We start from the raw sequence: 18,823 nt of genomic DNA, 5'->3' as shown, positions 1-18,823 counted from the left end.
TGCAACATCATTGTGAAAATTCAAGAATTAAGCACTGCACTAAAATCTAATGTGGCTTATTCTTTACTTGCTGTAGAGAGGGTAACTGTTGCTACCAAGGCACTGAACTTTTAATTATTTTTATTGCAGCAAGGGTCACAAAAATGTGATGATAAAATAAATAATGTTCACTGGAGTAAGGCAGGGTCCAATTTGCAGAGTGAATTTATGTATTTTTGATTTTGTTTGGCTTTTGTTTCTACAGTTGGATTAAAGCAAAATACGAACATTAAGATGAAATATAATACGTACATAATGCCAACTTTCACTTAAAAAAAATACAGCAATTATCATGCTGATGAAAAATACATATTATTATTAAATTTAATGGTTTGGATTAATAAAATAGATAAAGGAGATACAAATTATCTATGGGACATGCCATACTTGTCCATATCTACTTTATATTTTAGGATGTTAAATGTACAGGGAAGAAAAAGCAGGTTCTTTCTATGTTCATGCATTTTTTGCATAAAAGTGCCCCTTTGCTTTAACCTTTGATACTGTCTCACATTCTGTATGCATCAAACATATCCAGTGGTACAATTTTTCATTTGACCAGCTTCCTGGCTCTCAGCTGCAAAGGGGAAATATTATGTAAATGATACAATGAGTTATATTTGGCTGGATTATCTAAAAGCATTTGAAATATGCTGCCTTGTTCACAATACGCAATAACTCTCTCATCCAAATTAGAATCATGGTATCAAATGGCATGGTGTTCAGATGTTATTGACCAGAACGTTGCTGGAATTTCCTGACCTTAGAAATCTACATTATAATCTACTTTCTGATGAGCATGATTATTTTTTTGATAGCTTCCTTTAGTTTTGACCTCTCCTTATTGGTAAATTATCCTTGGGCGAAACTGACGTCGTGGCGGTACAATGTGCGATCTTGAAGCTCCAATATCGCTGTCGATACCTCTGCCGCTGGACAATCGTTTTGGACCTAAACCGTTCCATAGAGATGGTGATAGAAAAGGGCATATTCTGTTGATCCCAGGGACATTGCAAAGTCCCTGGTTGATCCAGAAGCCCTTTTTTCCAGCGGCTGCAAGGTAGCCATTAAAGCTGCTGAAGTCAGGGACAGCTTTGGAATGGAAAAGAATGCAGGAGAGAAAGTGTGTTGGTTTGGTGAGAGAACTTTTCATCATTATTATTTGAGAGAACACCCTAAAAGACTAAAAGTAAACTTAAAGTTGAAGAGTGAAGAGGTTAAGTGGCAAGATTAAGCCAGAGTAAAAATGAGTTTTTTTTTCTTACTTTTTATTGCTGGAATTTGACTGGACTTTTACAAACGTTTCTACTTTTTAAACTGGATTGGTTTTTTCCTTTTTTAAAAATATTTGTATAATAATTTTTATTGTCTAAGACTTTTCTCCCTTCTACTTTTTTCAATGGTTTATTGTATTTCTTTTTTTAATTTCTTTTTCCCTTTTTTGAATATAAGGAAAGGAAGTGGAAGAGGAAGAAAATAAGTAATACAGCCACCCAGAGGCTTGGAAATATTATTTTCTCTTTTTTTGTATGAGTGCTTAGATAAAAGTTAAGAGTTGTGTTACACTTGAAGGACTCTGGGCCTGTTTATCGAATGATAGTGGAATGAGCATGGAGGTTTGCTTATACAGGTGCTCTTCTGGGTCACTATCAATGCATGGTGTTTGGGCTGGAAAGAAAATTTGGAGTACAAAGAAAGAAGATTGCAGTGAAGAAGAGAACTGCTAATTTTGTTTGGAACTTAACATAAGAGCCTTGGATCTTATACAGTGGCAGTGTTTTTCTTTTCCATTATTTTTCTCTACTCCCTTACTTTCCTTTTCACTTAGCTATTCCCAGCCGATCTGAGGCTTTTTGCAGAAGAAGTCTGGATTTCTCATTTCCTTTTCTTAAAGAAGATGTGCCTCTTTTCTGGTTTTTTCTTTCTTTCTTTCTTTCTTTCTTTCTTTTTTTTTTTTTTTGGATGCATACATAGACATATATTTCCTCTTTTTTTCCTGCTGGATTTTGTCATTTTACTCCATTGAACTGGATTAAGGTAAAGAAGAACCGGAAGACTTTTATTTTTAGTCCTTTTTATTTTTATTTTTTGTTGTTGTGATTGACCTGTAAAAAGAAATTCTATTCTTTTTTTTCTTTTTAAATAACTGGAACCAATTGGATTAGGACAGTGCTTCTCAAATAGTGGGGCGTGCCCCCCGGGGGGGCGCGAGGCTCCATAAAGGGGGGCTCGTTTGACCTCGGCAAACACTGTCATATTGGCAAACACTGTCATGCGGGGAACGAAGCCGGGTCAGGATCGGAGCGGGCGCTCCGGTGCGTCTCCTCTGCCCGCTTTTGTTCTGCCCTGGCGGCAGGGATTGCCCGTCAGGATCGCTGAGCCCGCCCACGTCTCTCTTCCCTCAGCCGCCCCTTCTCTTTCTCCTTCTTCCGACCGGCCCTCACAGTCGCGACTCAAGCGTCAAAACTTTATCGGCCGCTGGAGCCGTACGGGAACCGGATCTAGTGCCTGCCAAATAGGTGGGGAGTAAGGCGGGGCCCCGGCGGAGAGAAGCGAAACCCGGGCTTCAAGGATGCGTCTCTGTCTGGAGAGTTTCCAAGGCTCCGTGGTAAGGAAAGGCGAGAGTTTCCAAAGCTTAGAGCGCTCCGGTGTTTTATCCCACTCTCCTTCCCTTTGAGCCTGCTGCAGAGAAGCTCGTTGAGGGAGCCAATCGGTGAGCATTTGGTTGGCATAAAAGTCAAAAGCCTCTGCGGCTCCCTCCCTCCCTAAGTCGGCAATCATCTTAAGGACCACTTGGACAGTCTTCGCATCTGGGATGCGTGGGTCTTTCCCACTGAGACGAGCAGGTGTTGTTTCTAGAAATCGCTGCGTGCAGGATATATATGTGTGTGTTTGTGTGTGTATACATGCACATACAAGTGTCATTTCTTCAGTGTTATCACAGAAGTGAGTACACCCCTTAACATTTTGTAAATATTTAAGTATACTTAAATATTTACAAAATGTTAAGGGGTGTACTCACTTCTGTGATACTCTATATATAAATATATGTATGTATATGTTCTAGCTGTGCTCCTTTAAATCTTTTCTGCTACAGTTAATAAAGCTATTCTTTGTTGTAAATTGATCCACATTTCTTTCTTTTTTTATTCTCTTATACGTTAATAAGGATACAGTGTTATGCAGAGGTGTACTTATAACAATTTTATAGACAAATGATACTATTTACAGTCGCGCGGGGCGCGCGAAATGTTTTCTTCTTCCTAGGGGGGGCATGACAGAAAATAATTGAGAAGCACTGGATTAGGGCATACAAGAGCCTGAAGTTTTTTCCTCTTTTTCTTTCTTTTTTATTCCTTTTTTTATTATTTTATGGTCATTTGGGATTATAACTTTCCTCCAGATTGCCTTAAACAGATTAAGGTATAGAAGAATCTGAAGACCTTGTATTTCTCAACTTCCATATAGTATATTAACTGTTTGGAAATGAGTAAAAAGATAACAGCCACTGGCTCTTCAATACCAACTTCCTCTTCTTCACATTCTGGAGGACAAAGATCAATACAGACAATGTTGCAGGAAAAAGAAAGGTTTATGTGTCTGAAAGAGGCTGCTTTTCTATGGGCAGGCCAGTTTGGTGCAAGGCAGCTTTGCCAGATTTAGTGTGTTTCACCCTGGTTGCTTAGGTAATTCTGAGGTGGTTACTCTGTGAGCTTCCTGGCATTGTCCTTTATAATTTCCCACAATGCCTTGATGTTTTTCATTCCAGTGGCTTTGTCTTTCCTGTCCTTAGGGTTAAGGGAAAAAAACTGGCTTCATTTGCAGTCTTTTGGGGGGGGGGGGAATTCTTATTTTTTGGTGTTTTCCTAGCACTGTCATAGTTTGTGTGGGTGTGGGTGTGTAAAGTCCCACAGTTATTTACACATTAATAATGATCAAGAACTAATAATATTTCCTTATACATTTTAGTAACCTTTCCTTACACAATTGGTGTTTTCTTTCATACTTTTAGATTTCTAATGTCTGTTTCTGTTAGTTAGCAATTGCTAAAACAAATCCTATGTGAAAAAGTATCCAAAGCCTTCTTGATTTTAATGTCAATTTATTTATTCCTGCACATTGTTATATTTATTCATTTTCATATCTCTGTTTTTCCACTGTTGTGCAAACACAATTCCAGCAGCTGCTAACATGTGTACTCCCTTTCAAATAGCCAACAAAATATTTCTGGTTTTAATTCCATATCTTGCTTTACCATTGCTTCTAACCACTAACTTCTGAATAGCTACTTGGAATGACCTAAGTACTGAACCTAATTCATATATTCCTGTTTTTTGGAACTGAGAACTAAATTTCAGAAAAAGGAAATCTGTATTGCTCTGGGAATCTACCTATGACATTCATTCTTGAACTAACTACTTGGATGAAAGACTATATCTTTCCTGTTTGTTTATATCTTTCCTGTTTCTCATCCTTCCTGAAGAGACTGAACATTGTTGGTTGAAAGCAGAGGTCCCTTCTGTTATCTGTAGTCCTCAGCTTACAACCACAATTGAGTCCAATATGGTTTTATTTATTTTACAGTTAGTATTATTTATTTTCGTACTTATTTTAATCTTATTGTAGTTCATCCAGTGACGTGCAGTCAGGGGAGGCAGGGGAGGCAGAGCCTCACCGCTCTCATCATGAAAAGAAAAAAAAATCTCCCCTTTTCTCTTTCATCTCTTTCTTGCGCATGCAAGCAAAATACCCCAGGATCACAGTGGAAGGGACAGCAACTCCTTCCGCTGCGCTGCAGAGAAGAGCCACAGGAAGGAGGGGAATGGGACCACGTGTGCAGAAGGCTCCTCAGCACCAGCCTCAGATCAGCGCGAGCCACGGTCCCCTTCCCCTGCACACATGGTCCCATTCCCCTCCTTCCTGAGCCAACATGAAGGGCTGCCTCCTGCACACGTGGTCCCATTCCCTTCCTTCCTGTGGTTCTTCTCCACAGTGCAACGGAAGGAGTTGCTGTCCCCACCACCGTTATCCTGGGGTATTTTGCTTGACCAGCAAAGCACGGGGTGGCAGGGTGGCAGTAGCTTGCGTGGCCTGGCCTAGCCACCAGCAAAGCACCTCCCCAGACTTGCCCAGCAAAGCACGGAGTGGCAGGGCAGCCCCTTGCTTTGACAGCCACCTCATTTCCAATTGGGGTGGGGAAGAAATCCATCTTTTCTGTCCAGAATGCTTGGCTCGCTCCCCCCGCCCGACACGATCTCCTTTCATTCTCCCTCTGCCTCATTCACTCGTTCAGGCAGCAGAGAACGAAAAGAGATTGCATAGCCGAGAACAAAGGAGCCTGCAGCCTCCTTTATCAAATGTTCAGGTAGGGGGGGCTTTCTCACACGCCTTCTTTCTCTGAAGCCGCATCGGATTCAGCAAGCACCAGGTAGTGCATGCCCTTGGGCTTGCGCAGCAGCCGAAGAACAGGAGGCGAGGATTCAGCTGCTGCACAAGCCCACGGGCACACGCTGCCCTCTTCTCTCTGGTAGCCGCCTGGTTAAAAAGGAGGAAGCAGCTCCGCTGGTCTGGAGCCCATCCAGGAAGACGAGGAACGCGAGGGGGATCCTTCCCCCCACGGATGGCTCTATCAGAGAGAAGAGGGCAGCACATGCCCATGAGCAAGAAGCACAAAGGAGGAGCAGAACGGCCTTAACCACATCGTGCTGTCCAGAGAGAGAGGGGGAAGAGGCAGAGACAGACCGACAGACAGAGAGACACACACACACAGAGTGAGAAAGTTGTCACAGTCCTCCCTTCATGATGATAATTTGATGACGTCACCAGCCTCACCAGCCATAAACCTCACCGCACGTCACTGAATTCATCCATTGGGGCAAAGAATTCAGTGGCATCGTCTTGGCCACTCCCACACAGTCACATGACTGCCAAGCCACTCCCACTCAGTCACAGGGCCAGCAAGCCACTCTCACAAAGCAGGTCACACCCACAGAGTAGGTTCCAAAAAATTTTGAAACCCATCACTGAGGCACATCCTGAAAAACAAATGGCTTTGATGTTCTTAGATGCGCAGAAAGCCTTTGTCAATGAGAATTGGCGATTTATAGTGTTGCAGGTGGAGCAGATGGGCTTTAGTAAGAAATTTACTCAAGCCATACAAACTATATATCACAAACAAACAGCAAAGATAATGATAATGTAGAATTGACAGACTCTATTGACATAAGGAAAGGGACAAGACAAGGTTGTCCACTATCACCTCTGTTGTTTGTGTTAACATTAGAAGTCCTAAATAGAAATATTAGAGAAGAAAAAGACATAAAAGGAATGAAAATTAAAAAGGAAGAATATAAATTGCAATCATTTGCAGATGATCTGATCTTCATTTTAGAGGATCCATTAGAAACTGCACCTAAATTGACAGAAAAAATAGAGGAATATGGAAAAGTAGCAGGTTTGAAAATAAATAAAGATAAAATGAAGATTTTGACAAAGAACATGTTACTAAGACTAAAGGAAGAATTGGTGGAAGCTTTGAAGATTTGGGTCATGAATAAGGTCAAGTATTTGGGGATATATTTGACAGCAAGATGTAGTACACTTAAAGAGAACACTTATCACAAATTCAAACAATAGATTATAACAAGATTTGGCAAAATGGGAAAATTTACAACTATCACTAATAGGGAGAATATCAACAATCAAGATGAATATATTACCCAGGATTTTATATTTATTCCACACAATTCCAATTAGGGAAAGATTATTTTGACGAGTTAAACAAAACAGTTCTGAAGTATATTTGGCAGGAAAAGAAAGCGAGAATAAAATTAAAACTCTTACAAGATGCTAGAACAAGAGGAGGTTTTGGCCTACCTAACTGGGAGTTATATTACCAGGCAGTAAGCTTGATGTGGGTCAAGGAATTGATAACATTAAGAAATTCTAGATTATTGACTTTAGATGATTTGTTGTTGGGATGGCATGCTTTCTTATGGTACCAGGGAACTAAAATGCAGGCTACTTTAGAAGACATTTTATACGTGAGGCTTTACTATTAAACTGGGAGAAGACTAAAAGACAACATTATTTAAAAATTTCAGTCTGGTTATCAACCATTGAAGCATTTTCATATCCAATAACATACAAAAAGGAACAAATAGTTAGATATGGTGAAATATTGAATGCAAAGGGTGAACTTAAATCTATGCAAGAATTGGAAGAACAAGGTATAAGGATGAATTGGTTTTCATATGCGCAAATACACCCTAGATATGATAAAGATCTTAAAATGGAAGAGTTCTATGATAAAATGACTGACTTAGATAAAATTTTGACAGGTACTTATGAAAAGGTAATCAAAAAACTATATGGATATTTATTAGAGGTTAAGCTAGAAAAAGAACAAGTTAAAGGATCTATAATTGCTTGGGGGGGGATTTTGGACATGGGATTGACTTAGAGAAATGGCAAAATTGGGGTCTCAAAATTATAAAATGACAATGTCAACAGCATATAAAGAAAATTTGTACAAGATGTTTTACAGGTGGCACTTACCCCCGACGAGAATAGGAAGAATGTTCAAGAATAAATCGGAAAGTGTTGGAAATGTCATCAGATACCCAGTTCATATTATCATATGTGGTGGACATGCGCAGAAGCTAAAAGATATTGGACTAAAATCCACACTTAGTTGGAAAAAATGATTTTTTTTATTGGGAATTTTACCGGAAACATACAGTAGAGAATTGGAATATCTGATTGTAAATGTGTTAACAGCGGCTAAAATTGTATTTGCTAAAATTTGGAAGAATGAGAAAAGACCAACGCAGGAGGAAGTCATTCAGAAAATAATGGAATGTGCTGAAATGAGTAAATTGACATTTGAAATTAGAGAACAAGAAAATAAACAATATTACAAGATATGGAATTTATTTTATCAGTGGTTAGATTAAAAAACATGGAAATGAAATACCTAGATAATTTTATAATACAAGAATTATAGAATGATACAGAATACAATATAGAGATATATTATTATTGGATAGTTTTAAGATGATGTAATGAATTGTTGCAATATAAATGAATCCAATATCTAGAATCTCTCTTTTAAAATGAAGGAAAATAGTTATAGTCAAATAAATGACGTACATTGATAATAATGTGTACATATATATTTGATTGATAATATGTGAGGACTATGGAAAGGATGCACAAAAATCTTGTAACCAATTGACACGCTGTATGTAATTGAAGATAGTTTTATGTTTTATGTCTTGTTTGTCAATGTCTGTTTAAAAATAAACACTTTTTTAAAAAAAGATGCTGCCCTTTATATTTGTTACCAAGTCTGCTAGTTCAATGCTGGGTATTTTTTAATCACTCTTCCATTGTTATTCTTAATATTTTGTGAAAATTCAAGAATTAAGCACTCCACTAAAATCTAATGTGGCTTATTCTTTACTTGCTGTAGAGAGGGTAACTGTTGCTACCAATGCACTGAACTTTTAATTATTTTTATTGCAGCAAGGGTCACAAAAATGTGATGATAAAATAAATAATGTTACTGAAGTAAGGCAGGGTCAAATTTGCAGAGTGAATTTATGTATTTTTGATTTTGTTTGGCTTTTGTTTCTACAGTTGGATTAAAGCAAAATCCGAATGTTAAGATGAAATATAATACGTACATAATGCCAACCTTCACTTAAAAAAAATACGGCAATTATCATGCTGATGAAAAATACATATTATTATTAAATTTAATGGTTTGGATTAATAAAATAGATAAAGGAGACACAAATTATCTATGGGACATGCCATACTTCTCCATATCTACTTTATATCTTAGGATGTTAAGTGTACAGGGAAGAAAAAGCAGGTTCTTTCTATGTTCATGCATTTCTTGCATAAAAGTGCCCCTTTGCTTTAACCTTTGATACTGTCTCACATTCTGTATGCATCAAACATATCCAGTGGAACAATTTGTGATTTGACTAGCTTCCTGGCTCTCAGTTGCAAAGGGGAAATATTATGTAAATGATACAATGAGTTATATTTGGCTGGATTATCTAAAAGCATTTGAAATATGCTGCCTTGTTCTCACACAATACGCAATAACTCTCTCATCCAAATTAGAATCATGGTATCAAATGTCATGGTGTTCAGATGTTATTGACCAGGACGGTGCTGGAAATTCCTTAGAAATCTACATTATAATCTACTTTCTGATGAGCATGATTATTTTTTTGCTAGCTTCCTTTAGTTTTTGCCTCTCTTCATGGGTAAATTATTGTGGAAATAGATGAAAGCCTTAAAGACATCCACAAACTACATCCCTTAATAATATCTAATGTATGCAAGTAATAATCTATAGTGATTTAGGAATATCTTCAATAAATGAAGGGTGTTGATATTCTGTATTTGTATGAACAAAGAAAAGTGATTTGTCTCATGGCAAATAGTTCCCAATGTCTTCCATTGGGAACAGCCTTCTTAGTGTGATACAAGGAAAATTATTATCTTAACAATATGCTAAACTATGTTCTCTTAATTGGGTACACATGAAATATGGTTTTGAATTCTGTCCATATTAATATTTTGAGCAATGTGGCCTATACACAAAATTCAAAAGTCCAATATAATCTCAGTCCGGGCATAGAATTTAGCAGGATGACTTAAAATTATGATAATGCAAATTCAACTCCCTTTTCAGATATAAAATTTCAAAAGGGATATAGTTTTAGTCATTGGTTGAAACTAGAAATTGCACTAAGCTATAATGTGATTGTTTCATTATGACTTAGCTTGTTTTGTGAAACAAGCCATTGTGGCTTAAAAATTACTGTTTATGACATATCAATAATAATATCAAAATCAAAAAATAATTATTATATTATATGGATGATGGCTTGATATGTTTAAGTGGTATGTGTATGCAGTTCTTGTTCTTTCATCGAACTGAACTTCTAAAGTATCTTTGAGGATGAAGCTATTCATTGCATATACCGTATTTTTCGTATTACGGTATATAAGAAATCTTAATTTCAACATCATGAAGAATCAATACAATACAATACAATACAATAGTAGAGTTGGAAGGGACCTTGGAGGTCTTCTAGTCCAACCCCCTGCCTAGGCAGGAAACCCTGTACTGTTTCAGACAGATGGCTATCCAACATCTTCTTAAAGACTTCCAGTGTTGAGGCATTCACAACTTCTGGAGGCAAGCTGTTCCACTGATTAATTGTTCTAACTGTCAAGAAATTTCTCCTCAGTTCTAAGCTGCTTCTCTCTTTGATTAGTTTCCACCCACTGCTTCTTGTTTTACCATCAGGTGCCTTGAAGAATAGTTTGACTCAACCCCTGAGATATTGGAATACTGCTATCATGTCTCCCCTAGTCCTTCTTTCTATTAAACTAGACATACCCAGTTCCTGCAACCGTTCTTCATATGTTTTAGTCTCCAGTCCCCTAATCATCTCTGCACTCTTTCTAGAGTCTCCACATATTTTTACATCTTGGCAACCAGAACTGAATGCAGTATTCCAAGTGTGGCCTTACCAAGGCATTATAAAGTGGTATTAACACTTCACGTGATCTTGATTCTACCCCTCTATTTATACAGCCTAGAATTGTGTTGGCCTTTTTGGCAGCTGCTGCACACTGCTGGCTCATATTTAAATGGTTGTCCACTAGGACTCCAAGATCCCTTTCACAGTTACTACTACTGAGCAAGGTGTCATCTATACTGTACCTGTGCATTCCGTTTTTGTTGCCTAAATGTAGTACCTTACTCTTTTCACCATTGAATTTCATTTTATTAGATAGTGCCCAATGTTCAAGTTTGTCAAGATCCTCCTGTATCTTAAGCCTATCTTCTGGAGTGTTGACTATTCCTGCCAGCTTGATGTCATCTGCAAATTTCATGAGTTTCCCATTTATTCCCTCATCCAAATCATTGATGAAGATGTTGAAGAGTACTGGGCTTAAAACAGAGCCTTGGGGTACTCCACTGCATACTTCCCTCCATGTAGATGCAGTTCCATTGAGGACTACACGTTGAGTGCGGTTGGTCAGCCAGTTACGAATCCATCTGGTGGTGATGCTGTCTAACCCACATTCTTCTACTTTATCTAGTAGTAGGTTATGGTCTAACTTATCAAAAGCCTTACTGAAGTCCAAGTAAACTATATCGACAGCATTTCTCTGGTCCACTAATTTTGTCACATTATCAAAGAATGCAATAAGATTAGTCTGGCATGATCTGTTTTTGACAAATCCATGTTGGCTTTTGGCTATTACTTTGTTTGCTTCTAGGTGTTCGCAAATTCGTTGCTTGATTATTTTTTCCAGAATCTTTCCTGGTATTGAGGTCAGGCTGATAGGTCTGCAGTTTCCTGGATCTATTTTTTTCCCTTTTTTGAAGATGGGAACAACATCAGCTCTTTTCCAGTTCTCTGGTAGTTCCCCGGTGTTGCTCACGTACCAGTTTCTTCCCTATTTCAATTTGTCTTCCTAATCTGATTTTTGTGGTGCTGCTTTTGATAGGTTGGACTGTTTCATCCCTTTGTGTAAAGACAGATGCAAAACATGAGTTAACTAGTTCTGCTTTCTCCCTGTTGCTATCAAGAATATGTACAGAATGCAAACACACTTCACTCGTATCTAAGCATGAGACCAAACAAATGAGATTATCCTTGGCATTTAACAATTTATGTGCAATAAGTCATGTATTCAGAAATATATATGTATTGAATATTACATCCATGAATTTGTTGGTTTGAGGGGAAGGCCACAGACATAAAATCTAGTTTACCCATAGAAATATTCACCAAAAAACAGCAGTAGCTTATTTTACAGGCCTTCTGACAATAGTATGCTGAAGTAGTATCTTTTTCTTGTATTTGAACTGCAGAATCTGTTGCTGGTTGGCGCAGTGAAAAAATTTTTGGATTCTAGACTACAATTCTAGAGTCCTAGGCACTAAATGTGGCAATCCCAAAGCTCCAAAGAAAAAGATGGCTTCCAGGGCTGACAGGCTGCCATCCCCCACCCACCCCAAGTTTGTGTCCTGGAATGAGAGGAATGTAAGAGGTTAATTCAGTCAGTATCTTAACCATCTCCACCCACACCCCCTGGAGGACCCTTTCGCTTATGGGCAAAATTATCATGGAATTGTTTCACCAATTTATCAGCTTCTACATCCCAACTTTTAACCCAGGTAAATTCAGACAAAGTGTATCCTTTCCATAGACTAAATGTTGTAATCTACCTTTATGTAGTCTCGAATCCAAAATCCTTTTCGCTTCATAAGGGTGTCTCCCCTTGTACTACAATGGGTTTGAGGGGTGCCACTTGTTGCGGTCTCAGTCTCGAGCTGACAGCAGGCTTTAATAAAGTGCTATGGAAAACTGAATGTACTTTCCCTAGTATGATTTCACCGGCAGCAGGCCTCCCACTTATTCTACGCCTCTCATGTCTCTTCACTGTTTACTGAAAGGCTGAAAGAGGCAGTCAGTTATATGAGTCTCATAAATGTGCATCTCTCAAGTGAAATGAACCAGTAGACTCATCAGAGTGCAAACTGACGTAATGAATGGATCATTCAGAAGATGATCCAAATGAACTAGTGCAGTGATGGCACTGCACTAAAATGTGAGGGTGTGCGTGCAATAGCGCACGTGCGTGACAGCATCCATAATGCAAAGCGCACCCCCAAATGCGCATGTGCGCACAACCACCCCATGCCCCCCCTACGCGCCGTACTACTCGCCTCCAAGCTGAGCTTGATACTTCCTCGGGGGGGTGCAGGGGGAGGCAATTTTTGCCATCCCCAGGCTCTGGTGGCTTTCCTGAAGCCTGGGAAGGGCGAAAATGGCCTTCCCCGGTCCTCCGGAAGGCCGAAAATCAGCTGGCTGGCGCATGCATGCGCCCTTTAGCTGATGGCTCATGTGCCAGCAGATATGGCTCTGTGTGCCACCTTTGTGCCATAGTTTCACCATCATGGAGCTAGTGTATTAGAAACTATTCCCATTCCTCATCATTTACCATGACTGGGCAATGGCAGGCTGTTGCCATCAATTTGGGATCAATTTGGGAAGTGACCTGTAAGGCTAGTTCTTATGCTTCTTTCAGTAACAGATTAAATAGGTCCAGCAAAGGGAATTTTGTCTTAAGGAAGATGAGCTAGTCCACCAAATTAGCATTTAGATGCAACTAAAGGGAATGCCATCGTGTTATTTTCTTCATAGTACCCTAGGCAAACACTACTTTCTACAGACTAATCTTTGCATTGGTTGCCCCACCAACATACCCATTCTTTCCCTTTCTTCTTGTACCTTACTACGTACAGAAAACATATGTTTGGTCTAATATGGAAGAATCATCTATTCCAATTATGCTGGGTATGTTAATTAAAAGTTGTGACACCTTAATCCATTGTTTGTTAAAGTATAGTGTAGGGTTCTTCATTAGACTTTGCAATTAAAATAATTGCTGAGGATTTGGCATGACAGTTATCCATTTGCAAATAGTAAACAGTAGAGGTATGTTTTGTACACAGCAATTTAAAACAACTCTGGATATTTTGACATAATATTCCCTTTTATTCTTCCTTAGTGTAAAACATCAGCTGTGTTAGAATATACCCATTAGTTAAATAAAAACAAATGAGTGCTGTTGTTGTTTTTGTCTAGGTATCTGTAAAAATTCATTATTCCATAAAATAAGCATGTCTTACAAATTCTGATTTTAAGATAGTCTTATATAAATCCTTTAGAGAAAAGTCCAAATAATCCTAAAATTATAGATTAGTTGAGGTTTTTTTAAAATTATAAAGGCAGCTTTTACATGACTGTGCTACATGTAAATCCCAACATAGCTATAAAACTAGAAATCAATGATTTGTTGGAACTTATATCAAATAAGTAATTTAAAGAGAATAGATAATTCATAACTTATTTGAAAGGGTTACAAAGAAACAAGCATGACATTATTTGACATTTGGTTTAGACTGGGAAATAATTAACCTAGAATTGAACAAGGACAAAGTATTTACCCATATTACACACGTATAACCTTAGATTCTGGAGAATTATTAAACAGAGTAAGATAACGGATGTTTTTTTAATCTTTTTCTGTTGCAGTTTATTCTTCCTTTGTGATGAATTAGTTTACATTTATGATCATGTTTTCAGGCAAATAAGGCAATTTTGAGAAAGAGACCATCCTTTTTTGCATCATCCCTATTTTATTTAATGTCTAAAGCATAAATTGTCTAAGAGAGCTCCCAATATACTAATAGCCCATTTTTATTGAATTTGCTGCGTGTTTATCTCATGGAAATGGTAAATATTCACAGATAATTAGACTTAAATAAATATCCATTTGTTTTTATTTAACAAATGGCTGTATTCTGACTTAGTTGATATTTTAGACTAAAGAATTGGAATTTTCAAAAGAGTTCTTGGATGTATCTGCTTCTAGTTGCATAAAAAAAAATTAAACCAAGCAGAGGTGACAAAATCAGTCCTTCTTATAATTAAAAAAATAAGAAAATGGTCACACATAGATTTTATTTTTAAAAAGAGCCATGATGGCACAGTGGTTAGAATACAGTTTTCCAGGCTGATTCTGTCAACAGAATTATTTTTACCAGCTCAAGGTTGACTCAGGCGACCATCCTTCTGAAGTCAGTAAAATGAGGATGCAGATTTTGGGGGGTAATAGGTTGACTCTATAAATCACTTAGACAGGATGGATGGATGGATGGATGGATGGATGGATGGATGGATGGATTTGTAACTGTCTGACCAACTGTACTCGATGTGTAGTCCTCAATAAAATCTACATGGAGGAAAGCATGCAGTGAGATATCCCAAAGTTCTAGGTCCAGTACTCTTCAATATCTTCATAAATGATTTAGATGAGAGGAAATATCCAACCCTTTAGAAGATAGGGTCAAGATCCGGAAGGATCTTAACAAATTTGAACCTGGGCCCTATCTAACAAAATAAATTCAGTGGTGAGAAAAGTAAGGTTTTACACAGGTAAGGAAAACCAAATGCACAGATATAGAAAAGGTAGTACGTGGCTCACTCTACAGTGGTAACTGTGTGAGGAATTTTGCAGTCCTACGAGACAACCATTTAAATATGAGCCAGCAGTGTGCTGTAGATTCCAAAAAAGCCCATGCAGTCTTAGGCTGCCTCTACAGAGGAAATAGTATCAAAATCACATGAAGTGTTAGTACCACTTTAGTGTTTACAATAACTTTTTTTTATTGTTCAAATTTTATTGATTTTAAGAATTTTACAGGGAAAGGGTTGTAAGGGTTATAAAACATTTTGACAGCTACATCATGCGGGGGGGAGAGCCCCCCCCCCCAGGTCTTATAACTTTTACAAACAAAAGTAGAAAAATATCAACATTTACTTAAGTGGTAGCAGTTTTAAGTTTAACACAAAATCATCAACATGTTTCAATCATTTGTTTTGTATCACTTCCATAAAGGTACATTGTAACAACAATTGCAATAATATTTCAAGTCACTTCTGTGATCTGAGTCTTCTGTGTCCTCTCCCCCGTCCACTGGCTGAGCCTCAGCCCCTCCCTCCTTTGTTTCTTGTGTAGCATCCCCCATTTCACCTAAGAGGGCATTGTGCTTTTTAGCGAAAGCCTCTGCTTCGACTACTGTGTTGATTCTAATTCTACTGCCCTCCCAGAAAATCAGCATGCCTTCTGGAAATAACCATTTAAACCAGACCCCATTGTTATATACCTTTTTGGCTAAGAAGGAATATTTCCTTCTATTATCTCTTATTTTCTTTGGGATCTATTTAAGGATGGTTATTTCTTTATCTTTATACGTTAATGGTCCTCCCCTTTGAGCTCCTAGAACCTCATCCCTTGTAGTTTTCCTAAGAAATTTAACATGAACTTCCCTTGGAACGTTATGTGTTCTTGCATAGGCTGAATTAACCCTATAGATCAGATCAATGTCCCACCAAAGCTGTTGTTTATTGCTATTAATATATCCTGCTAAAATTGTAGTCATAATATCCTTAAGATCTTCTTTCTCAGCTTCTGGCAAATTTTGGAACCTAAGAAAAAAAGATATCCTTTCAAATTCCATTTTCAACATCTGATTTCCCAATTCTGCATTCCCCCTTTGGATTGTCTTCATCTCATCTCTCATCCCAACCGCACCCTCCTCCAGTACACCTATCCTCTGTTCATTCCTTATGGTGTGCTGATTCGTTTCTCTGAGCTGTTCATTTAAGTCCTGCAGTTGCTTTTTAATTTCGTCCTGTCCCTTTAAGATGATTTGAAGCATCTGATGTGTAGACAAATCCTTTGCACTCTCCTCAGAGGCTTTAGGCTGCAGAAAAGATCCCAGCTGTGACTGGTGAATGGGGCTGGACGTGGAAGATGTAGGGGCCGATAAGGCCTTGCCAGGCAGCACTTTCTTTGGACCCATCATGAGGCTCAGAGATAGTTATTGTTCTGTGCAGAAAACTGGTGTCTGGAGGAGCGCACAACCGGCAGGGATCACCAAGCAAGCAAGTCCGAAGGAGAATAGGTTTTCTAGTACAAAACTAGATCAAATAGGTGGTCCAAAATGTTCCAAATCCAGGGAGAAGCATGCTTGAAGAGGCTCCTGGAGGTCTCTGGGGTAGAAGTTAGTTGAAAGCCATAAGGTTTTCCAAGGGAGGAGTCTCATTCATAAGGACAAAGAAGAAGGAGGAAGTTGGCCATTTTGGGTCAGCCCAGAACAGGTGGTCAGGAAACAACCATATCAAAGTTCCCATAAATAGTTAAAAGAAGAGTCAGTTCAGCCATCCTTTCTCTTGCAATTGTAGTCAGGAAAGAAAAATTTTCCCATTATTTAAGGGAAGTGAAAATAGACTTTAAACTTTCTCTCTCCCCCATAAAAGGGAGAAATTTTTCTTTCTTTTTTTTATTGAAAAAGTTTTATACAAACAGATTTTCCCCCTTTCTACCCCCCTGACTCCCCCGACATATAATATAGATCACATACAAATACTGTACCCCCTCCCCTCCCCTGTCTTAAGATAGATTTCTCAATCAGATATTGTACCCCCTCACCTCCCAACAATCCTAATACATGTTTCTCTTAAAGTAACAATAGCCTATTAACCCCATCTTCTAAGTTAATTAAGCATATATAAATCATAATATAGATTTCTCTTAAAATAACAATATCCCGTTGATCCCATCTTCTAAATTAATTATACATATATATTTTCCCCCCCTCCACCCTAACCCTCCCCCACCTCCCAATCAAACCCACCCCCCTGACTTCTGCTATAAACCACTCTAATAATTCCAAACATCCCATATATTAATTACTCTGTTCATCTGTCAATCTAAACATTCTTACCTAAAGGCTACATAGTACTTCCTAGTCTGATATTTATTCTGTATATAATCAATCCATTTTACCCATTCTTGTATATAATTCTCCTGCTTCTGACCTTTTAAGAAAGCTGAGATTTTTGCCATTTCCGCAAACCCCGCCACTTTCTGAATCCATTGATCAATTGTCGGTAAAAAATCTTTTTTCCAATGTTGAGCAATCAACAACCTAGCTGCTGTAACCATATACAAAACCAATTTTGTTTCTCCTTTAGTAAAATCCTTAATTATACCCAATAAAAACATTTGCGGAGTAAATTGTATCCTTTTCTTAAATACATTTTGCATAACCCACCATATTTTTATCCAAAAAGCTTTAACCTTATTGCAAGTCCACCATACATGAAAAAAAGTAGCATCTAAACACCCGCATCTCCAGCATTTTGGTTGAACATTTGGGTACATACATGATAATTTCTTAGGATCTAAATACATTTTATCTGTAAAACATTTTATAAAAATTCTCCCTTAAATTCTGTGACTGTGTAAATTTAACATTCTGAACCCATATTTTTCCCACATATCCAACATAATCGATTCATCAAAATTCTGAGCCCATTTAATCATGAAATCCTTAACCAATTCACTTTCTGAGTCTCTTTCTAACAATACATTATATATTCTTTTAACCTGTTTTGGGCCAGTCTCTTTTATCTGCTTGATCAGTTCCACTTCTTTATCCATAAAACCAACCCTGCGGTCTTCTTTCCATCTCTTCTGTAACTGTATGTAATGTAGCCAATTTAAAGTAATTCCTTCTCCCAACAATTGTTCCAAAGTTTTCAACTGCCATTCGTCCCCATCAGCAATAAGCACGTCTTTATATAAACACCCCCCGAGTGACTTAGTATTTGTAATCCACATGGTGTCTGCAAGATCCATCCAAAGCGGTATTTTATAATCCCAATTAGGCCGGTGCTTCTTCCATATTCTCATCAAAGCACTTCGGAGAACATGATTGTTAAACACTTTATCCCCCCTATCTTCATAAAAAAGATATGCATGCCATCCCAGAACAAGATCATGACCTTCTATATTCAACAGTTCCGTTTTTGTTTTCCCAAACCAATCTGCTACATGCGTCAGTACCGCTGCTTCATAATACAATCGAAGGTTTGGGAGTCTGAGGCCACCTCTTTCACAAGTATCTTGCATAATCTTCATCTTTACTCTCGGTTTTTTCTCCTTCCAAACAAATTTATTTAATGTTGCTTGCCATTCTAACAAGATTTTATCTGATTTAAGCACCGGTATCATCTGAAATAAAAAGATGAATCTAGGTAGAATGTTCATTTTAATTGCTGAAATCCATCCAAGCAAAGATAGTTGTAACTTTTTCCATACTTGA

The sequence above is a fragment of the Natrix helvetica genome (genome assembly GCF_964273705.1).
Source record: "Natrix helvetica genome assembly, chromosome: 5".
Classification (NCBI taxonomy): domain Eukaryota; kingdom Metazoa; phylum Chordata; class Lepidosauria; order Squamata; family Natricidae; genus Natrix; species Natrix helvetica.
The sequence above is the reverse complement of the archived record's forward strand: the minus strand, read 5'-3'. Positions refer to the sequence as shown.